The sequence below is a fragment of the Tachyglossus aculeatus genome, chromosome 18 (genome assembly GCF_015852505.1).
Source record: "Tachyglossus aculeatus isolate mTacAcu1 chromosome 18, mTacAcu1.pri, whole genome shotgun sequence".
Taxonomy (NCBI): Eukaryota; Metazoa; Chordata; class Mammalia; order Monotremata; family Tachyglossidae; genus Tachyglossus; species Tachyglossus aculeatus.
Window position 1 is genome coordinate 18809435 of NC_052083.1, and position 22193 is coordinate 18831627.

Consider the following 22193-nt stretch of genomic DNA (forward strand, 5'->3'; position numbering starts at 1 on the left):
GGAAAAAGCCTGGGACTGGAAGAGAGGAGATCTGGGGTTATAGTCCCAGTTCTACTACTCACCTGCTGTGTGACCTTGGACAAGTCCTGCGCTTACTCTATATCTCAGTCTCCTCATCTGTAAAATGGGAATCAAATATCCGTTCTCCCTCCTTTTAAACTGTGAGCACAGTATGGGACAGGGACTGTGTCTTATCTGAGAAGCAGCTTGGCTCAGTGGGAAAGAGCCTGGGCTTTGGAGTCAGAGCTCATGGGTTCATATCCTGGCTCTGCCAATTGTCAGCTGTGTGACTTTGAGCAAGTCACTTAACTTCTTGGACCTTCGTTCCTTCATCTGTCAAATGGGAATGAAGACTGTGAGCCCCCCATGGGACAACCTGATCACCTTGTAACCTCCTCAGCACATAGAACAGTGCTTTGCACATATTAAGTGCTTAATAAATGTCATTAGTGTTATTATCATTATCTGATTGGTTATATTTAGCGTAGTGCTTGGCATGTAGCACATTCTTTTTTTCTTAATATGGTATTTGTTAATACTTATTTTGTGCAAGGCACTATACTATGAGAATAATAATAATAATAATGATATTTGTAAAGCACTTACTAAGTGCCAAGCACTGTTCTAAGCACTGGAGTAGATACAAGGTAATCAGTTTGTCCCTCGTGGGGCTCCAAGTCTTAATCCCCATTTACCGATGAGGTAACAAAGTTGTCACTTGTCCAAAGTCACACAGATGACAAGTGACAGACCTGGGATTAGAACCCACAACCTCTGATTTCCAAGTCCATGCTCTTTCCAGTAAGCCATGCTGCTTATGTAGCGGATAAAGCATGGGCCTAGGTTCTAATCCCGGCTCCGCCACTTCTCTGTGTGACCTCAGGCAAGTCACTTCACTTCTCCGTGCCTCAGTTACCTCATCTGTAAATAGGGATCAACTCAAGTTGCTTGTATCCTCCTCAGCGCTTAGAACAGTGCCTGGTACATAATAAGTGCTTAACAAATACCATAATTATTATGACTACTATTATTATTATTATTACTAAACTCTAAAGTATATAATAATAATAGCATTTATTAAGCACTTACTATGTGCAAAGCACTGTTCTAAGTACTGAGTACTGTACAAGCTAATCAGGACGGGCACAGTCTATGTCCCACATGGGGCTCACTGTGTCAATCCCCATTTTAAAGATGAGGTCACTGAGGCACCAATAAATGAAGTGCCTTGCCCAAGGTCACACAGCAGACAAGTAGCAGAGCTGAGATTCATTCATTCAATCATAATTATTGAGCATTTACTGGGTGCAGAGCACTGTACTAAGTTCTTGGAAAGTACAATTCGGCAACATATAGAGACCGTCCCTACCCAACGGTGGACTCACAGTCTAGAAGGGGGAGACGGATAGCAGAACAAGTAGACAGGTGGAGATTAGAGTCCTCGTTCATTCAATCGTATTTATTGAGCACTTACTGTGTGCAGAGCATCATCATCATCATCAATCGTATTTATTGAGCACTTACTATGTGCAGAGCACTGTGCTAAGCGCTTGGGAAGTACAAATTGGCAACATATAGAGACAGTCCCTACCCAACAGTGGGCTCACAGTCTAAAAGGGGGAGACAGAGAACAAAACCAAACATACTAACAAAATAAAATAAATAGAATAGATATGTACAAGTAAATTAAATAAATAGAGTAATAAATATGTACAAACATATATACATATATACAGGTGCTGTGGGGAAGGGAAGGAGGTAAGATGGGGGGGATGGAGAGGGGGACGAGGGGGAGAGGAAGGAAGGGGCTCAGTCTGGGAAGGCCTCCTGGAGGAGGTGAGCTCTCAGCAGAGCCTTGAAGGGAGGAAGAGAGCTAGCTTGGTGGATGGGCAGAGGGAGGGCATTCCAGGCCTGGGGGATGACGTGGGCCGGGGGTCGATGGCGGGACAGGCGAGAACGAGGTACGGTGAGGAGATTAGCGGCGGAGGAGCGGAGGGTGTGGGCTGGGCTGTAGAAGGAGAGAAGGGAGGTGAGGTAGGAGGGGGCGAGGTGATGGACAGCCTTGAAGCCCAGGGTGAGGAGTTTCTGCCTGATGCGCAGATTGATTGGTAGCCACTGGAGATTTTTGAGGAGGGGAGTAATACGCCCAGAGCGTTTCTGGATAAAGATAATCCGGGCAGCAGCATGAAGTATGGATTGAAGTGGAGAGAGACACGAGGATGGGAGATCAGAGAGAAGGCTGGTGCAGTAGTCCAGACGGGATAGGATGAGAGCTTGAATGAGCAGGGTAGCGGTATGGATGGAGAGGAAAGGGCGGATCTTGGCAATGTTGTGGAGCTGAGACAGGCAGGTTTTGGTGACGGCTTGGATGTGAGGGGTGAATGAGAGAGCGGAGTCGAGGATGACACCAAGGTTGCGGGCTTGTGAGATGGGAAGGATGGTAGTGCCGTCAACAGAGATGGGAAAGTCAGGGAGAAGACAAGGTCTGTACTAAGTGCTTAATCCTCTGACTTTTATACCCATGCTTCAGTTAGGCAATGCTAACTATCAAATGTCTTGAAGCAATATTATTATCATATTATCATTATTGTTATTATTATCCAACCTCCACAGAGCCTTCTGCAGGAATACCCACTTGCTTACCAAAATTCTCTCCAGTTTCCCAGATCTTAGCACACCTAACCTCACTCTTTTCAATGGCTCAGTACCCAGCCCAGAGAGAGGAGCACAACAGCCAGGCCTAGTGGAGAGACCCCGGGCTTGGGAGTCAGAGGGCGTGGGTTCTAATCCCGGCTCCACCACTGACCAGCTGTGTGACTTTGGGCAAGTCACTTGACTTCTCTGGGCCTCAGTTACCTCATCTGTGAAATGGGGGTTAGTAATAATGATGGCATTTGTGAAGCGTTTACTACGTGCAAAGCCCTGTTCTAAGCGCTGGGGAGGATACGAGGTGATCAGGTTGTCCCACGTGGGGCTCACAGTCTTAATCCCCACTGAGACATGTGGGACAACCTTGTATCTACCGTAGCACTTAGAACAGTGCTCGGTACATAGTAATCACTCAACAAATGCCATAGTGATGATGAACAAAGAATCCTCCAAACAAGGAAGCTAGCCTCAGCCCGGAGTCCTGGGACCTACTGTGAGTGAAAGGGAATGATGTTGTAACAGGGAGAAAGCCTTCTTTCGCTGGCTTTAGGAACGCCAATACTGAAAAGTTCAAACTTGGCACACCCTCAGTACTGAGTTATCCCTCAAATCCATTAAGCCATCCATGTCTCCCTGGGTCCCACATATTCTTCCATCTACTCCCAGTCAAACTCTTATACCTAGAAGAGTTTCCCTTTGCATCTTCAATTCTCCATCTTGACTGTAATTTATTTATATCATTTATATATTTACAATTATTGTTTATATTATACATATTTATATATTACATTATTGTAGTTGATATCAATGTCTGCCTTCCACTCTAGGCTAAGATCCTTGTGGGCAGGGAATGTGTCTGTTTATTGTTGAATTGTATTCTCCCAAGGGCTTAGTACAGTGCTCTGCACACAGTAAGCGCTCAATAAATATGATTGACTGACTGGAAAAGGAGAACTGCATAAACTGTAATCTTTATGTTGCAGAGTGTCTAAACAATATCTATTTGGCCTCACTTTTCCAGCTTCAAGAGACATTTTTTTTTGCATCCATAGATCATTCTTTACCACGTGTCAGGAACTCATCTGTCCAATTGTGATGATTTCAGCTCAACTCTTGTCATCAAGCAGAAACTTTGGAACAATTCATTCATTCAATCATATTTATTGAGCACTTACTGTGTGCAGAGCACTGTACTAAGCGCTTGGGAAGTACATGTTGACAACGTATAGAGACGATCCCTACCCAACAGTGGGCTCAATGACTTTTAATCACTCAGTCAACTCTATCCTTCCCTCTACAGCCCATTCTGCATTCTTCCTTCCATTAGAGATAACCTTCTCTCTGTACCTCCTTTCTCCCACTACCCCATATTGCTCACACTCTCCCTCCTCCTTCACATCTGGCAGACCACTGGTTTTCCTACTTTAGACTGTGTTCAACATGTGGGACAGGGAAAGTGTGCGACCTGGCAATCTTCTACCCCAGTGCTTGGCACTTGGTAAGGGCTTAACAAATACCGAAGTTAATAATAATTATTATTCTGAAATCACAACTCCTACAAGAAGCTGTCTTTGAATAATTCCTAATCTCCCACCTTATATCTCCTCAACTGACTTTCCCGTCACTGTAGACGGAACTATTCATTCAATCATATTTATTGAGAGCTTACTTTGTGCAGAGCACTGTACTAAGCACTTGTGAAGTACATGCTACCATCCTTCCCATCTCACAAGCACTTGGTACAGTGCTCAGCACACAGTAAGCACTCAATAAATACAATTGATTGATTGATACAAGCTAATCAGGTTGGACACCGTCTTAATCCCCATTTTACAGATGAGGTAACTGGCACAGAGAAATTAAGTGACTTGCCCAAGGTCACACAGAAGGCAGGTGGTGGAGCTGGGTTCTAACCCAGGTCCTTCTGACTCCCAGTAGTAGCCACTACTAGACCATGCTGCTTTTTAGTTGAAATTTCTGCATCTCCCGATCTTCTGACTGGGGGATGGTGCTTAAGAAGAGGGAGACAGATCTTTTTGTGATGTTCAGGAGAAAGATGTAGGCCATCAATGGGCACATGGATCGCGGGACAGGGACTATCTACCAGGGACATGAAATCATTTTCCTCTGATATCCCAGGTCCTCAGGAGGGCTCATGTCACCCCTTCATATGATAGAGGGGCATCTCTGGCAACAACAGGATGGACAAAAATTCTTCTCCCCACTCATCAGTTTGGGCTCGGGAGCAGCAACCAGAACTGGGAATGTTCACCTCTGGCCCTAAAAAACAAATCCAACCCCTGGGACCAGCAGAGTTCTGGATCGGAGGTGACTCCAAGTCTGGGGAGCGCTGCAAACATTGCCCAGCCCAGGAAGGCCACGTATGTACTTCCATCTTGGCTACACTCATATGCACCAGGGATGACTCCAGGTCATTGTCCTATATTGGTGGCAGGGAGAGACGGCACCATGTTGGATTTCAATTCAACCCCTTCACCTTGGATTGGTTAAAACTGATACAGTGCCTTGACAAATTTGTCATCCAACCAAACACCTCTCATGCAAATCACAGACCTGTTAAGAGTACATTTCAATCAATGTTTATCAATAATAATTAGTTAAAAGCCCAAATGATCCACACGACAATGCAAAAAGTAGATAACGGCGCAGCAGTATCTGTCCCTGAAGTGACAGGGACTAGACTGTTAGCCCGCTGTTGGATGGGGATTGTCTCTGTTGCGGAATTGTACTTTCCAAGCGCTTAATACAGTGCTCTGCATACAGCAAGCTCTCAATAAATGCAAGTGAATGAATGAATGAAGTGGGCAGGCATGCAGAGTTATTCTGGCCCCCAGCCACAGACTGCAAACCCAAATCATAAAGTAGTAAATGAATGGATACATACAGAGATAGAAAATAGAATAAAAAAGGGCAGCATAGCATTTGGACTACTGTCAAGACAGCAAGGGGCAAATCGTGAGCCCCAGAGCAGCTGCCGATGACAGTAGTTGCTTCTCCGCAGTTGACCAGATCCATCTATGAACCGTTTATAACATAAATACCATTGATTGATTGGTAACAATTGGCCAAAGACTTCCACAGTGAGATCCAGAAGTAAAGTCAACTCATCTCTGGCACTGAAGCAATGCTCACAGCAACACAGCTCCACCTCATTTTCCCCCTGTATCACTGTACCTTAATAATAATAATAATAATGACATTTATTAAGCACTTACTATGTGCAAAGCACTGTTCTAAGTGCTGGGGAGGTTACAAGGTGATCAGGTTGCCCCACGGCAGGCTCACAGTCTTAATCCCCATTTTACAGATGAGGCCACTGAGGCACAGAGAAGTTAAGTGACTTGCCCAAAGTCACACAGCTGATGAGCGGCAGAGCCGGGGTTTGAACCCATGACCTCTGACTCCAAAGCCCGGGCTCTTTCTGCTGCTGAACACGAGTTAGGCCTTTGCCTTAGCAAGTACGCAAGACACGCTCCTTTAAAAATACAAAATACACTGTTTGGTAGCAATTACCCCCAAGAAGAGTTCAGCATTCCTGTGTGAACATTGCTGCTCTCTCGCCACACCTCTTATGGAAACTCAAAACACATTTCGCTGGGTTTGGACTTTCTCACAATGTTATTTCTGTTTCATCATGCTACACTGTTTCAGAACTCAACAAAAAGGGTCCTATTCCAATTTATATTCTTTCAGCCTCTTTTCATACTTCTCCCAGGAAGCGGAATTTTTTTAAAATTCACAGACTTTCAGGAACCAGAAAATAGAGGAGGGAGAGAAGGATGGGAATCTGTTCTAGGTAGAAAAATTGAGGGGGCTGGATGTGAAATCTGACTTCTCATCCTATAACAATTGTGGTATTTCTTAAGCACTTACTATGAGCCAAGCACTGTATTAAAGACTTGGGCATTTTATTATATCTTTTTCTCATAAACACCTTATTTTTCTGAGTCTTTTACTTGGCTACTGGGAAGAGTAGACCTATGTTGGGTATTTTCTCTAAATAAATTCTCTAAATTTTCTCTAAATTTCTATAATTTAAAGTGCTCATCTTAGGATCCAAGTACTATGCTAGTAGACATTATTAAAATCATTACATAATTTGTTTTGCTTGGAATGTTAGAATGTAAACCCTTCTGGTCCCAGCAGAGAAAAATCCCATATCTACACATTCCTCTTGGGATTTTTAGGGACTTGTTATTGGGATTGGTAATTGATGACAGCTTGTCTTTTTTGCATTAGTGTAGTATAAAACTTTGTTGAATATGGCATAGCTGCTAATGATAATGAACAACTACAACAGGGTAATTCTTTTCCTTGGTTTAGTGGGGACAGTTCAGGATTTTTATAGGTCACCTCAGGTAATTTTAGAATAATATACAAACATCTTGGAATTCAGGCTACCCCAACAAAACTGATCAGGGGAACTTATACGTGCTCATTTTAAATACTTGGTTTTCAATGTGAAAACCAGAGTTGTCTTAGAACATGCTCAGTTTAGGTCTCACAGAGTTCCGCACAATCTAGAATAATGGACATTTAATCCAACATTTCCCATCTCTCACAGTCAGAAGTAAAACAAAGGGGAAATTCATAAAGTTATGATGGTGATGGAATATAATCAATCAATTCCCAGTATTTTTTTTAGAGCTGGATGTGTGATGATCCAGTCTTCTCAACTGTGAGCCCGCTGTTGGGTAGGGACCGTCTCTATATGTTGCAAACTTGTACTTCCCAAGCGCTTAGTACAGTGCTCTGCACACAGTAAGCGCTCAATAAATATGATTTAATAAATGAATGAATGAATGATGATAATAATAACAATGGTATTTGTTAAGCACTTACTCTGTGCCAAGCACTGTTCTAAGCTGAGGTAGATAGAAGACAATCAAGTTGGACCCATGGGGTTTACAGTCTCAATCCCCATTTTACAGATGAGGTAACAGAGGAACAGAGAAGTTAAGTGACTTGCCCAAGGTCACACAGCGGACCAGTAGAGGAGCTGGGATTAGAACCCATGACCTTTGACTCCCAAGACCGGGCTATTGCCACTAGGCCATGCTGCTTCTCTTTGAGTATTTGAGCATACAAAAGTGCTACAAGGTGTGATCCTTGCACTTAAGGAATTCAAAATACACTGAAAGAGAAAGTTGATGTAAATTGATGAAGTAGTTAAAAAAGTGAAATATAATTAGTAGTGTTATTAGGATTAGGATTATTTTATTTTAAGGGCAACTAATCTGGGCATTTCTCCATGAATATTTTGATGAAATTTAGGTTCAAGAGAAGCAGCATGGCTCAGTGGAAAGAGCGTGGGCTTTGGAGTCAGAGGTCATGGGTTCAAATCCCGGCTCTGCCAATTGTCAGCTGTGTGACTTTGAGCAAGTCACTTCACTTCTCTGTGCCTCAGTTCCCTCATCTGTAAAATGGGGATTAAGACTGTGAGCGCCCCGTGGTAAAACCTGATCACTTTGCAACCTCCCCAGCGCTTAGAACAGTGCTTCGCACATAGTAAGCACTTAATAAATGCCATAATTATCATTATTATTATTGGCACAAATATTTTGTTTCATCTCACTAAAGAATTTGCAGCTCAATATCGATGCTCCTTTCAATTGGCTAAGAAGGTCCATTTCCTGGGTTCTGGTTTCAAGGGAGCCCATTATTGGGTAGGGACCGTCTCTATATGTTGCCGACTTGCACTTCCCAAGCGCTTAGTACAGTGCTCTGCACACAGTAAGAGCTCAATAAATACGGCTGAAAGAATGAATAGGATTGTGTGGTTAGAAATTCTCATATTCTCTCCATGTCTCCTTGTCTCACTATTCCTTGCGCTCATTCTCATGTTCGCAACCCACCCACGTCTTTCACAAAGCCATAAAATATGAGCAAAAATCTCAAGTAAGGAGCACAAACCTTTTTCAACACATTTCATTGAGATTTGGGATTGCAGGACCTTATAAAAAATACCGCAAAGTTCTGGAGAAACGAAAGCTGAAACAGGCTTTTTATATTTTTCCCCCCCAAAATTAAAACCCTCTATATTTTTATACAGCAGGGTTTCTCTTGTTTTTTGCCGCAGGAGGAAAAAAAAATAGGCATTTTCCAAGCCCAGATCCAGTAAATGGCTCCTGCTGTTGTTTTGTAACCTGTTGTGAGGATGGGTGTGTATATTTTGCCAAGTTTACTAAACAGTTGGACTTCATGGACTCTGAGTTTCTCCGTCAAAGAGTCTAAGGATGGGGGGTGGAGGGGGTCCTACTCTTTCCTGGATTGAAAAATATGACTTCCTGGTTCTAAGCAAAAATATTAAGCAAAAGAAATTTCTAAAATTGTTTTGGATTTGGGGGGACACACATCAAATGAGTTTTACAAGCAAATTTTTGATAAATTACATGGAAAGGAATCAGAACCATATGGAATTAACTTTCCTTAAAACAAGTTAAATAATTAGTGGAAAAGTGTTTCACACAAAAAAGGAATGTTTTTAGTGTTTTGGGGGGGTTTAAGTTCCAGATGTTTAGGAGTGCAAGAAAGAGTCGAGTTTGCTGGTTCTTAATGGACAATATTGTATGTACTTTATCAATTCCATGTAATCAATTTCAAATCAACATCTTTATGCATTGTTTGCTACGTGCAAAAGAAAATCTGGAACATATAAATGAAAAATAACATTTTCCCTCATCCCATGTGAAAAAAGTGAACCTGTTTTCAGTCAAAAAATGGAATTTACTTCTCAAAACTCTATGGCCATGGAAACTTGTTGGGTCCCACTCATTCATCTAGTCTTACCCCCTGACAAAAGCCTTCAGACAGACAGGAGCTTGTAGGCTATGATATTTGAGACCACAGAACCTTCGTTAATAGTTGCAGTGTAATGGTTCCCTTGAAGCTGAATATCCACCGTCACCTGCCTTTTGATAATATTTATTAAACACTAAATGCTAAGCACTGAGGTAGATACACGAAAACTGGATCCCACATGAGGCTCAAAGTCTAAGTAGGAAGGAGGACAGGTATTAAATCCCCATTTTGTAGAATGAGGGAACCGAGGCACAGAGAAGTGAAGTGACTTCGCCCAAGGTAAACAGCAGGTACATGGTGGAGCCGGAATTAGAACCCAGGACCTCTGACTCCTGGGCCCGTGCTCTTTCCATTAGGCCACCCTGTAAATAAATCTCAAGGGAGGTTGTCTCAAAGAACCTACGTCACTGTCTAAGGGGAAGTTAAGGGTGAAATTACGGACATCTGCTGTATCCCTCCAAAATTGTTTCCTTAGGTCACAACTGTTTCCCCAAGATTATTGGCTCAATGTCCAGTGGCAACCAAAAAAGGCCTACAAAAATGCCGGGCATCTTCAGAAAGGGTACAGGAAACAAAACAAAAATAAAAGTAAATCTATCGTACGCTCACCCCCGGAACACTAAGTGTAGTTGTGGTGACCACACGTTAGAAGAAACATTTTAGAATTAGAGAAGATACAGAGAACAAGCCAAAATGAACGAGAGAATGGAACAGTGGATAAAGATCGAACAAATCGGGGCTCTTCGATATGACAGAGGATGCTTGAAAAGGACATGACTGCAGTTCTAGAAGGCTCTAGACAGGACCATGATGGAATGGTTATTTGTCATTTTGCACAACATTGGTACAAGTGCATACGCACTGAAACTTAAAGGTGGCACATTTAAAACACCTCTTACTATAGGAGGTTGTAATAGATCAAATATATCAAGGGTTTGAGAAGGGTTTAGGAGAAAGATACTTATATGGGGATGATGGCCATAACGGGTTATTAGAGGGAAACATTAGTTATGTCAGAGAACCATCCCTAATACTGAGGATGGAGTCAGTGAGGACAATCATTCCGCTGTTTCTTTTATGCCACAATGGAAGATGGAAACTTTGGCTGGGTAAATCATTTGTCTCATGGCATTTGCTATTCTTGCTTGAAAGTTTCTTTCCATTTTAGTACAGTGCATACTTTTAAAGGATCAAATGATTTATTTAGGGCTAGACTAGAAGCAGTAGTACTGAGTTACTGAGTACCCACTAGGAAATGTACAAAGTGCTTTAGAAAGTACAAAGCAGAGAGTTTACACTCTAATGGGTGAGACACTTAGAAACACGTGTGAGCAAAATAAATAACCAAACGCACAACTCGACAAATACACCCACGGTAAAGAAATGCAAGAGTGATAGAAATGGCTAGTGGGTTGCTACAGCTTGGGTGTTGGATGATTCATGCATTCAATCATATTTATTGAGCACTTACTGTGTGCAGAGCACTGTACTAAGCATTTGAGGGGAAGAATCGTTGGAGGAGGAGAGATTTTAGGAGGGCTTTGAATATGGGGAGAAGTAAGGTTTGGTGCATTTCAGCAGAAAGGGAGTTGCAAACTTGGGGAAGCATGTGAGCAGGGAGTAAGGAAGCAGGGGAATTGAGAGCAATATAAAGGTCAATGTGGAGCAGAATAAAAAGAACCATTTGGAGAGTAATGGATGAAGAGAGGAAATACCTGTGATGTGGAGAGTGGTTAGAGAGTCTTGAAGCCAATTGTGAGGATTTTTGATGGGTGTGGAGGGAAGTGGAAAGCCAGTAAAGAGATCTGAGCTGAAGAGAGACATGTGGCTGAACGATGCTTCAAGATGATCCCTGCGGCAGTGTTTAATAAAGACTGGAGGAGGGAAAGTCTGGAGAATGATGAGGCTGCTGGTATAATCGTCTAGACACAATATGACCAGAGTTTGGACTCCAAAGGGGGTAGCTATTTGGTTGGAGAGAAAGGGATGGGGAGTCCTAGGGTAAGAAGAGCCAGCAGGATTTGGCAGTAGATTGAATATGGGAGTTGAAAGACAGAGAGGAGTAGAGGATGACAGCAAGGCTTCAGGTTTCTGGGACTGGGAGATATTTTCAAAAGAGATGGGAAAGTTTAGGAGGAGAGGATGAAGTTAGTTCTGTTTTGAGTTTCAAGTGCCAGCAGGACAGCCAAATGGCAATGTCCTGGAAGCAAGAGAAGATTAAGGACTGTGTACTGTATAAAACATTAGGACTAGAAAAGTACATCTGAGAGCCAGTTTTGTAGAAATGCTAACAAGCTCTGAGAGCAACAGAGCTCCCCAAGGGAGTGAGTGCAAAACAGAGGAATAAGGGACTCAGAACAGAGTCTCCAGGGATTCTCACAGAAAGAGGATAAGAGGCAGAAGTAGAGCCAGCCAACAAAACTGAGAGGAGCAGTCAGATGAGTGAGTGGAGAAACAAATTCAACATGTCTAACTTGAGTTCTTTCCTGTTTCTGTCGAGGGTGTTGTGATAAAGTAAAGTAAGGGGCCAAAGTCTCTGGCTGCATCTGGGACATTGGGTTAGGAACTCAGGGTGGAGAGAGGAAGATGAGGGAAGGATGGAGGAAGAAATTAGAAGGATGAAGAGGAACAGAGGGAGAGGATGGAAAAGCAGAGACTAAGGGAGACAAAAAAAATATAAAGGGAAGGAGAAGAACAAATGGAAGGGTTGAAAGTCTTGAACGTGATCATTTACACTAATTCTTTTCTTTAAAAGCTACAATGCCTTAAGGGTCTCTACCTGGTGACCGCTTTCCTAGTAATAATAACAACATCAACAACAACTATGGTATTTGTTAAGCACTTACTACGTGCCAGGCACTCTACTAAGCGCTGGGGTGGATACAAGCAAATTGGGTTGGACACAGTCCCTGTTCCACGTGGAGCTCACAGTCTCAATCCTCATTTTACAGAGGAGGGAACTGAGGCACAGAGAAGTACTTATACTTCCCAAGCGCTTAGTACAGTGCTCTGCACTGTACGGGAAGTGCTCAATAAATATGATTGAATGAATGAATGAATGAAAGTAAACTGACTTGCCCAAGGTCACACAGCAGACAAATGGCCGAGTCATTTTAACCATTAATGATCCCCTTCTTACATTCCTTCTTTCTTTTTCCATGCCCACTTTGATGCTTGGGGACTTCGATATCCACATAGATGTTCCTGCTGTCTACCTTCTATCACTCCTCAACTCCGCTGACCTCCTGTTCCACACCATCGTGCCCACTCATCAACTTGAACACACACACTCGATCGCATCATTTCTAACCACTGTACAATCTCTACCCTCACCAACTCTGAAATTCCTGTGTCTGACCACAACCTCCTCGCTCGCCTCCTGTCCCACACACCTCCTCCCCATAAGTCTGTACTATTCCAGCACTGAGACCTCCGACCCATGTACGCCATTCGATTTTCTCAACTCATCATACCCCGCTTAGCTCCCATCCCCAAACTACCCACCCTTGATGACCAAATAGATGTTCCCAACACCACCCTCTATACCAAACTCAGCTCACTCACTCTCCATCCTTTCATCGATCTCGTATCACTAATCCACAGCCTGAATCACCTGCATGGTTCTTCTCCTTCGCTCTTGTGCTCCAGCCACAGAGTGCTGCTGGCGGAAATCTAAATATCATGTCGATTTTATCCACTTTAAATCTGTCCTTGCAAGCTTTAACTCTGCCCTCTCCTTTGCCGGTCAAAACTATTTCTCTACCCTTCTTGACACCCATGCCCATTGCCCTCACCAGTTGTTCCAGACATTAAACTCCCTCCTCAGACCCCCTGTCCCTCCATCACTGCAACCCAATGACCTGGCCATTATTTAGACGATTGACACTATCAGGTCTGAGCTCCCTAAAATCACCCGTTCCTCCTCAGTTCCTCCCCCTTCTGGCCCCCTCTTTAACTGTCCCATCCTTCCCAGCAGTATTCCTACGGGAGACCTCCTGCCTCCTCTCAAAAACCACCCCCCTCCACCTGCACATCAGACCCCAATCCTTCTCACCTCATCAAAACTCTTCTTACCTCTCTTCTTCCTTCCCAAACTGTCATCTTCAACCATTTGCTCTCCAATGACTTCTTCCCCATTGCTTTCAAACATGCCCATGACTCCCTCCAGTTCTTACCTCGTCTCCCTTTTACCATTCGTCTCCAAAATCCTTGAGTGAATCGTCTACACCTGCTGTCTCTAATTCCTCTCTTCCAATTCTCTCAACCCCCACCAATCTGGCTTCCATTCCCTTCGCTCCACAGAAACGGCCCTCTCAAAGGTCACCAATGATCTCCTTCTTGACAAATCCAACAGCCTCTACTCCGTCCTAATCCTCCTCAACCGCTCAGCTGCTTTCAACTCTGTGGACCACCCCCTTCTCCTGGAAATGCTAGCCAATCTTGGCTTCACTGACTCTGTCCTCTCCTGGTTCTCCTCTTATCTTTCTGGCCATTCATTCTCAGGCTCCTTTGTGGGCTCCTCCTCTGCCTCCCACCCCCTAACTGTGGGCATCCCTCAAGGTTCATTTCTGGGTCGTCGTCTATTCTCTATCTACATCCATTCCCTTGGAGAAGTCAATTACTCCCATAGATTCAACTACCATTTCTATGCAGATGCCACCCAACTCTACATCTCCAGCTCTGATCTCTCTCCCCTCTCTGGTCTCTCATCTCCTTTTGCCTTCAAGACATCTCTACCCAGTTGTCCTCCCAGTACCTCAAACCTAACATGTCTAAAACAGAGCTCCTTATCTTCACACCCAAACCCTGTCCTCCCCATCAATGTAGACAACATCACCAACCTTCCTGTCTCACAAGCCCATAACCTTGGTGTTACCCTGGACTCTTGTCTGTCATTCGACCCATATATGCAATATGTTACCAAATCCTGTCAGTCCCACCTTCGCAACATAACTAAAATCTGCCCTTTCCTTTTCATCTATACTGTTACTATGTTAATACAATCACTCATCCTATCCCACCTGGATTACAACATTAGCCTCTTTACTGATCTCCCAGCCCCCTGTCTCTCGCCACTCCGGTCCATACTTCACTCTACTGCCCAGATCACTTTTCTATAAAAATGTTCTGGACACGTCACCACACTCCTCAAAAAACCCCAGTGGTTGCCCATCCACCTCCGAATCCAAATCAAACAAAAACTCCAGTCCATTGGCTTTTTTTTTCATTTCAATCGTATTTATTGAGCACTTACTGTGTACAGAGTACTGTACTGAGCACTTGGGAAAGTACAATACAGCAATAAAGACTGACAATCCCTGCCCACAGTGAGCTCACAGTCTTGAGTGGAGGAGACAGACATCAATATAAATAAAATTACAGCTACATACATAAGTGCTGTGGGGGCACAGTGAGCAAGGATTTAAAACGCTCCATCACCTTACCCCCTCCTACCTCACCTCTCTTCCTACAATCCAGCCTGCATACTTAACTCTCATGCTAACCTTCTCACTGTGCCTCTATCTCACCTGTCTCTCTACCATTCCTAGCCCACATCCTGACTCTGACCTGGAATGCCCTCCCTCCTCTAATCAGGCAGACGACTACCACAGTCCCCCATTTCTAAGCCTTACTGAAGGCACATCTCCTCCAAGAGGCCTTCCCAGACTAAGCCTCACTTTTTCTCATCTTCCACTCCCCAGACTGGTTCCCTCTGCTCTTTCCCACTCCCAGCCCCACAGCACTGTCATTTTATTTGTATTGATGTGAGCTCACAGTGGGCAGGGAATGTCACCATTTATTGTTGCACTGAACTTTCCCAAGCACTTAGTACAGTGCTCTGCACACAATAAGCAGTCAATACAACTGAATGAATGAATAATACTAATAATCATAACAATAGCTTTTGTTAAGTGCTTATTATGTTCCAAGCACTGTACTAAGCACTGAGGTAGATGGCAAGATAATCTAGTCAGACTCCATCCCTGAAGCACATGGGGCTCACAGTCTAATTAAGAGGGAGAATGGGTATCGAATCCCCATTTTACAAGATGAGTAAACCGAGGCCCAGAGAAGTAATGAGAGCTCTCCCTAGGTCATAAGGCAGACAAGTGATAGATCCAGGGAAGTGCAACAAACCTGTTTATCATCACCATCATATCGTGCTCCTGATTACGCTTTAACCTCAGAATAAATCCCAAGCCTTGGCGGATATCAGAAGGACAAACAGGAATCAGCCAAAAGATCTAATATAAAATTAAAGAGACTCTGACTTTCCTTTATTTTTTTTAATCTGGCTTTCACTGGAATCTGTGCTTACTGGAAGTATAGCTTAGGACAACATTGTGTTTTAGTTGCTTCATTTCTCCCACTATAGTAAGATGAAGAGTTATAAAACCCAGTGAATATTAAAGACAAGGTGAACACTGGTCAAAGTATCTGGGGTAGGTCAAATGGAATCTGTGCCTAGTGACTTTTGGAAGCCATCCGCAACCGAGAAGACTGGTTTGCCTCCTGCTATCTGAAATCAGAGCTCCATGCTTTCATCATAAGCTTCCTTTTTTGGGGCGTTCTTGCTACTTTTCTTGCCTTCTGCATTCCCTGTCACCATCACTCTTCCTGCTCAGTCTCCTTTCAGAATGTTTGAACTTTATAGAAAAGGAGCAATAGAAACGAGGCAAATGACTTTGAGAGGAAAATAAAATCACGTGTCAGCGAAAAGAGGAATCTTGTTTAATGTTTCTTTTCTGAAAGTCACTTGGTTCATTTTCCTCAAACTAAATAGAGCTCATGCGGTGCCAGCCCTATCCAATTAAGGAAATAACAAAATGCAATGTTCCTATCGAGAGTGATAAAATGCATGGTTTTTAATCGACTAGTGAATTTCCAAAATGGTTCATTTCTTAATCCTGTTCTTAGGAAATCATTTTGAGCACACTCAGAAGCAAAAATAAAGGCTAAAATGATAATTTCAAGACAAAATTTTAAAATAATATTTGTTGATTACTGTATTACATGAATTAATGCTTCCAGCAGCCTTTTCCCAGTTACAGTGAATAGAAGGAGAGTGTAAAGAGTTGGTTTTTTTCATGGAATTCCCCTCTTCCCTGGAAACTGCTTCTTGGTAATTCGCTGCCTAATCTCACCTAGCAGGGCTCTACTTTACAAATCTTTTTGGCACCGGGGCAAGATCAATTTTCTTTAAACTGGATTTCCCTGAGGGAGAATGTTATTTTAAAAGTAATTCCAATGTTGGTTGTTGCTTCATAATTAACATTCATATTTACTTTCACTTGCTTTGAAAAACCCATGGAAAGTGAGAATATTTTTAAAATACTGCAAAAGAGGAAATATTAACAGAGTTTGATAGAATTGTATAACAAGGACTGGGGGATTTTCTTTCAGTTTCATGGGGCGTAACCATATCAGTAATAAGTATGTGATAAAGTCTAAACTGGCAGTAATGGCATGTCAGGAAAAAGTAATATCTGGAAAATGTGCTGCAATGGAAGGGGATGAAATCATTTCAACCTTTGCAGTAGTACAGCGATAGTAACAGTAACATTAGATTTAGGACAGAAAACAGTGAGACAGAGTAGAAAGGTCATGGACTCACAGTTTAGTAGAGCAAAGTCCTGGTCTTATTTCTGCCACATGCATGCTGTGTGATCTTGAGCAAGTTACTTAGCTTCTCTGTGCCTTAGTTTCCTCATCTGTTAAAATGAAGATAAAATATCTGTTCTCCCTCATTTATAAAAAACTCTGAGCCCCAAGTAGGTCAGGGACTGCGTCTAGTATGTTTAAGTTGTACTACCCCAGTGTTTACTATGTGCCTATGACTGTAATAAGCATTGTCCGTCCCCTACATTCCACGGAAACTGCCCTCTCAAAGGTCACCAATGACCTCCTGCTTGCCAAATCCAACGGCTCATACTCTGTTCTAATCCTCCTCGACCTCTCAGCTGCCTTCGACACTGTGGACCACCCCCTTCTCCTCAACACGCTATCTGACCTTGGCTTCACAGACTCCGTCCTCTCCTGGTTCTCCTCTTATCTCTCTGGTCATTCATTCTCAGTCTCTTTTGCAGGCTCCTCCTCCCCCCTCCCATCCCCTTACTGTGGGGGTTCCCCAAGGTTCAGTGCTTGGTCCCCTTCTGTTCTCGATCTACACTCACTCCCTTAGTGATCTCATTCACTCCCACGGCTTCAACTATCATCTCTATGCTGATGACACCCAGATCTACATCTCTGCCCCTGCTCTCTCCCCCTCTCTCCAGGCTCGCATCTCCTCCTGCCTTCAGGACATCTCCATCTGGATGTCTGCCCACCACTTAAAACTCAAATGGTCCAAGACTGAACTCCTTGTCTTCCCTCCCAAATCCTGCCCTCTCCCTGACTTTCCCATTTCTGTTGATGGCACTACCATCCTTCCCGTCTCACAAGCCCACAACCTTGGTGTCATCCTCGACTCCGCTCTCTCATTCACCCCTCACATCCAAGCCACCACCCAAACCTGCCGGTCTCAGCTCCGCAACATTGCCAAGATCTGCCCTTTCCTCTCCATCCATACCGTTACCCTGCTCGGTCAAGCTCTCATCCTATCCCGTCTGGACTACTGCATCAGCCTTCTCTCTGATCTCCCATCCTCGTGTCTCTCCCCACTTGAATCCATACTTCATGCTGCTGCCCAGATTGTTTTTGTCCAGAAACGCTCTGGGCATGTTACTCCCCTCCTCAAAAATCTCCAGTGGCTACCAATCAATCTGCACATCAGGCAGAAACTCCTCACCCTGGGCTTCAAGGCTGTCCATCACCTTGCCCCCTCCTACCTCACCTCCCTTCTCTCCTTCTACAGCCCAGCCCGTACCCTCCACTCCTCTGCCGCTAATCTCCTCACCGTACCTCATTCTCACCTGTCCCGTCGTCGACCCCCGGCCCACGTCATCCCCCGGGCCTGGAATGCCCTCCCTCTGCCCATCCACCAAGCTAGCTCTCTTCCTCCCTTCAAGGCCCTACTGAGAGCTCACCTCCTCCAGGAGGCCTTCCCAGACTGAGCCCCTTCCTTCCTCTCCCCCTCGTCCCCCTCTCCATCCACCCCATCTTACCTCCTTCCCTTCCCCACAGCACCTGTATATATGTATAAATTTTTGTACATATTTATTACTCTATTTATTTATTTATTTTACTTGTACATATCTATTCTATTTATTTTATTAGTATGTTTGGTTTTGTTCTCTGTCTCCCCCTTTTAGACTGTGAGCCCACTGTTGGGTAGTGACTGTCTCTATATGTTGCCAACTTGTACTTCCCAAGCGGTTAGTACAGTGCTTTGCACACAGTAAGCACTCAATAAATACGATTGATTGATTGATATATGTCACAATCACCATTGAGCAGCAACTGGTTTCCAAGTTGACGCTTTTCTTAATGCCAGTTTGTGTAGGGTGTAGAGAAATATAGTGGCTTAGTGGAAAGAGTGGAGTCAGAGCGGAGTCAGTGGAGTCAGAGGTCAGGATTAGAACCCATGACTCCACTACTTGTCAGCTGAGTGACTTTGGGCAAGTCACTTCACTTCTCTGGGTCTGTTACCTCATCTGGAAAATGGGGATGAAAACTGTGAGCCCTATGTGGGACAACCTAAGGACTATTTATCCACCCCAGTGCTTAGAACAGTTCTTGGCACATATTAGGTGCTTAACAAATATCATTATTGTTATTATTAGGTGTGCAGGTGAGGCTGAAAAGCCTCATTAGTTCTTCCCCCTGTATCCACTGGTTTGTACGCTCCTCTGAAGACTGTAAACCCCTTGTGATCAGGGAACATGTCTACATTGTACTCTCAAGAACATAGTACAATGCTCTGCACCCAATAAGAGCTCAATAAAAATGATTGATGAGAAAGTTAATGTCACTACATGCAGGCTCTTGTGCTGTTTTTGAGGCCGCCTCTTGCAACTCAACCGTCCTGAAACTTCTACTCAAGGAAAGTAATGCTTCTCTGTGATTGCTGCCCACCAGCCTGTTGTCTGCTTCTACTCTATGCCAGCAGCCTGCTGCCAGGACACAGTTTGTAGTTGTTCTTCACTTAGTCTTTTAAAAAGTTCTTAGAGAGAGCAAGGGATCATATCTGGTCTGGTCAAGTTAGAACAGTAACTCACTTAGTTCCCCCAGTCACTAAGCACCTTCTTGGGCCAAGATGTTTCTCACCTATCAATAAAATAGAACCAGAAAGAACCTCAAGAATCAATTACTGTCTGAAATAGAGAAAAGGGACTTAACTTTCCTGCTGCTCTCCATCTGACTCATTCCAAGTCCAGCTCCAACTGATGACCCCCAAGGCTCTTTTATATCCACGTCAAGCCCCCCTTCCTCCCGCCAAACCATCACTTGCCCCTAAACAGGAACCAGGTGTTGAACCTGGAGTTGATATGTGGGGAACAACAGCTCATTCAGCTTTCCATTAATCACTTACCACCTTCTTTGGTCAGGAGGTCTCTCACCCCTCCTGAGTCAGGGAATAGCTCTTCTTGGGAAGGAGGAGGGAGAGGGAGTGGGAGAAGGGAGAGGGAGAGGGCTTACCTTTCTTACTGCTCTCCCTCTGCCCAGGCCTGAGTTCAGTCGCAACGGAGTCATTTGGAAATCCTCCTCACGTCCATTTTCCCCACATAACATCCCAGAAAAGGCCACAATGCTATATTTCCCCACTGTCCAAGAGCTGATTGCACTCCGGGGCTAAATCGTTGGTGATTTGTCCTACTGGCATTTATTAAGCACTTATTGTGTGCAAAGCACTCTTCTAAGCACTGGGGATTCCTCCAGCCCTGGTGAAACTGCTCCACAGTACTTACATATTTATGAATTTAGCTGTAATTAATTGTCTGATGCCGCCTCTGGATTGCAAAGTCCTTGTGGACAGGGAATGTCACTACCAATTCTGTTGAATTGTACTCGCCCAAGTGCTCAGTACAGTGCTCTGTGCTCAGTAAGTGCTCAATAAATGCCACTGATTGCTCGATTAATTGATGTTCAAGTAGCCAGATTTACCCATCCAGTGTCCCTGTAAGCACAAGTTTAGCACAAAGAAGAAGCGTGGCTCAATGGAAAGAGCTCAGGATTGGAAGTCAGAGGTCATGGGTTCTAATCCTGGCTCCAATGCTTGTCAGCTATGTGACTTTGGGCAAGTCACTTAACTTCTCTGTACCTCAGTTACCTCATTTGTAAAATGGGAATTAAGACTGTGAGCCCCACGTGGGACAACCTGATTACACTGTATCCCCCCCAGCGCTTAGAACAGTGCTTGGCACATAGTAAGCACTTAACAAATATGCAGCGTGGCTCAGTGGAAAGAGCCCGGGCTTTGGAGTCAGAGGTCATGGGTTCGAATCCCGGCTCCGCCAATTGTCAACTGTGTGACTTTGGGCTAGTCACTTAACTTCTCTGTGCCTCAGTTACCTCATCTGGAAAATGGGTACTAAGACTGTGAGCTCCACATGGGGCAACCTGATCACCTTGTAACCTCCCCAGCACTTAGAACAGTGCTTTGTGCATAGTAAGCACTTAATAAATGCCATTATTATTATTATTATATCCCCTAATAGACAGTTGAGCTTTCAGTACTGCACATGTCTCTGGTGAATCATTCATCTTTGATGATAAGCAAGGAGTCCAGATGAACAAGAGCTAAATTTCTGAACAGAAAAGATAAGATTTTCTCATTTTCAAAGACTACTTTGAAAGCAATGAGATAACGATCCACCTGTATCTAGACAGAGACCTGTTGTCTTTCAGGTGTGAAGAAGATACTACTGATGGTGAAACTAGAAAATATGCTGACTGCGACAATTATCTCAAATCATCCTTTTCACCTAGGCAGATTTGAGCTATTTTTTCCCGCTTTCCAAGTTGATCTTGGAAATCCGTTTCATATCTTTAGAACTGATTCTTTTGATTTGATCTAAAGAGTTCACAAGATTTGGGTGGGATGTTGAAAACAAGATAAATGACATCATTTGGGTTGACCTTTCTTTCCCTGGGTGTGGATTGATGGTTCAACTCTGACTCCAGCGTCCAATGTTCCACTTCGCGATAACCTTTCAAACTTTGTAATGTTTTTATTTTTCATTATTAATGAATTATAATGACCCACTTCTAAACTAACATAACACTCTCCTGGGTCATGTTTTCAATCTTGTATTTTCAGCTGCAACTATTAAAACAATTGGCAGGCCTTGTGACTGACATGAATCCTGCTTATATACACACCCTTATGCAGCCCAGATTGTTTGCTGTAGTGTTTTAGATGAAAAATCCTTGTGCATGTGCAGAAATGGCGACTCTCTCCAAACAACATTTCTTTAAAGTTCTCCAGGAGAGAGGACTGAGCTCTCTAATAGACCTGGGAAATTCTAATGGGAATGACAGGTCACAGAGAAGAAAACAGAAGGATCATCCTAAGGGGCCTGAAATGATTTTTAGTAATAGTAGTTTAGTGAGAGTAAGAAAGAAATAACTGAGTCATGATCGGTCACCCCTCATAACTGTCTGTCTCTCCCTTGTAGACTGTGAGCTTGTTGTTGGTTGGGATTTTCTCTATCTGTTGCCGAATTGTACTTTCCAAGCGCTTAGTACAGTGCTCTGCATACAGTAAGTGCTCAATAAGTATGATTGAATCAATGAATAACTGGAGTACTGGACCCTAAGAGAATGTATTATACAGAAAACAT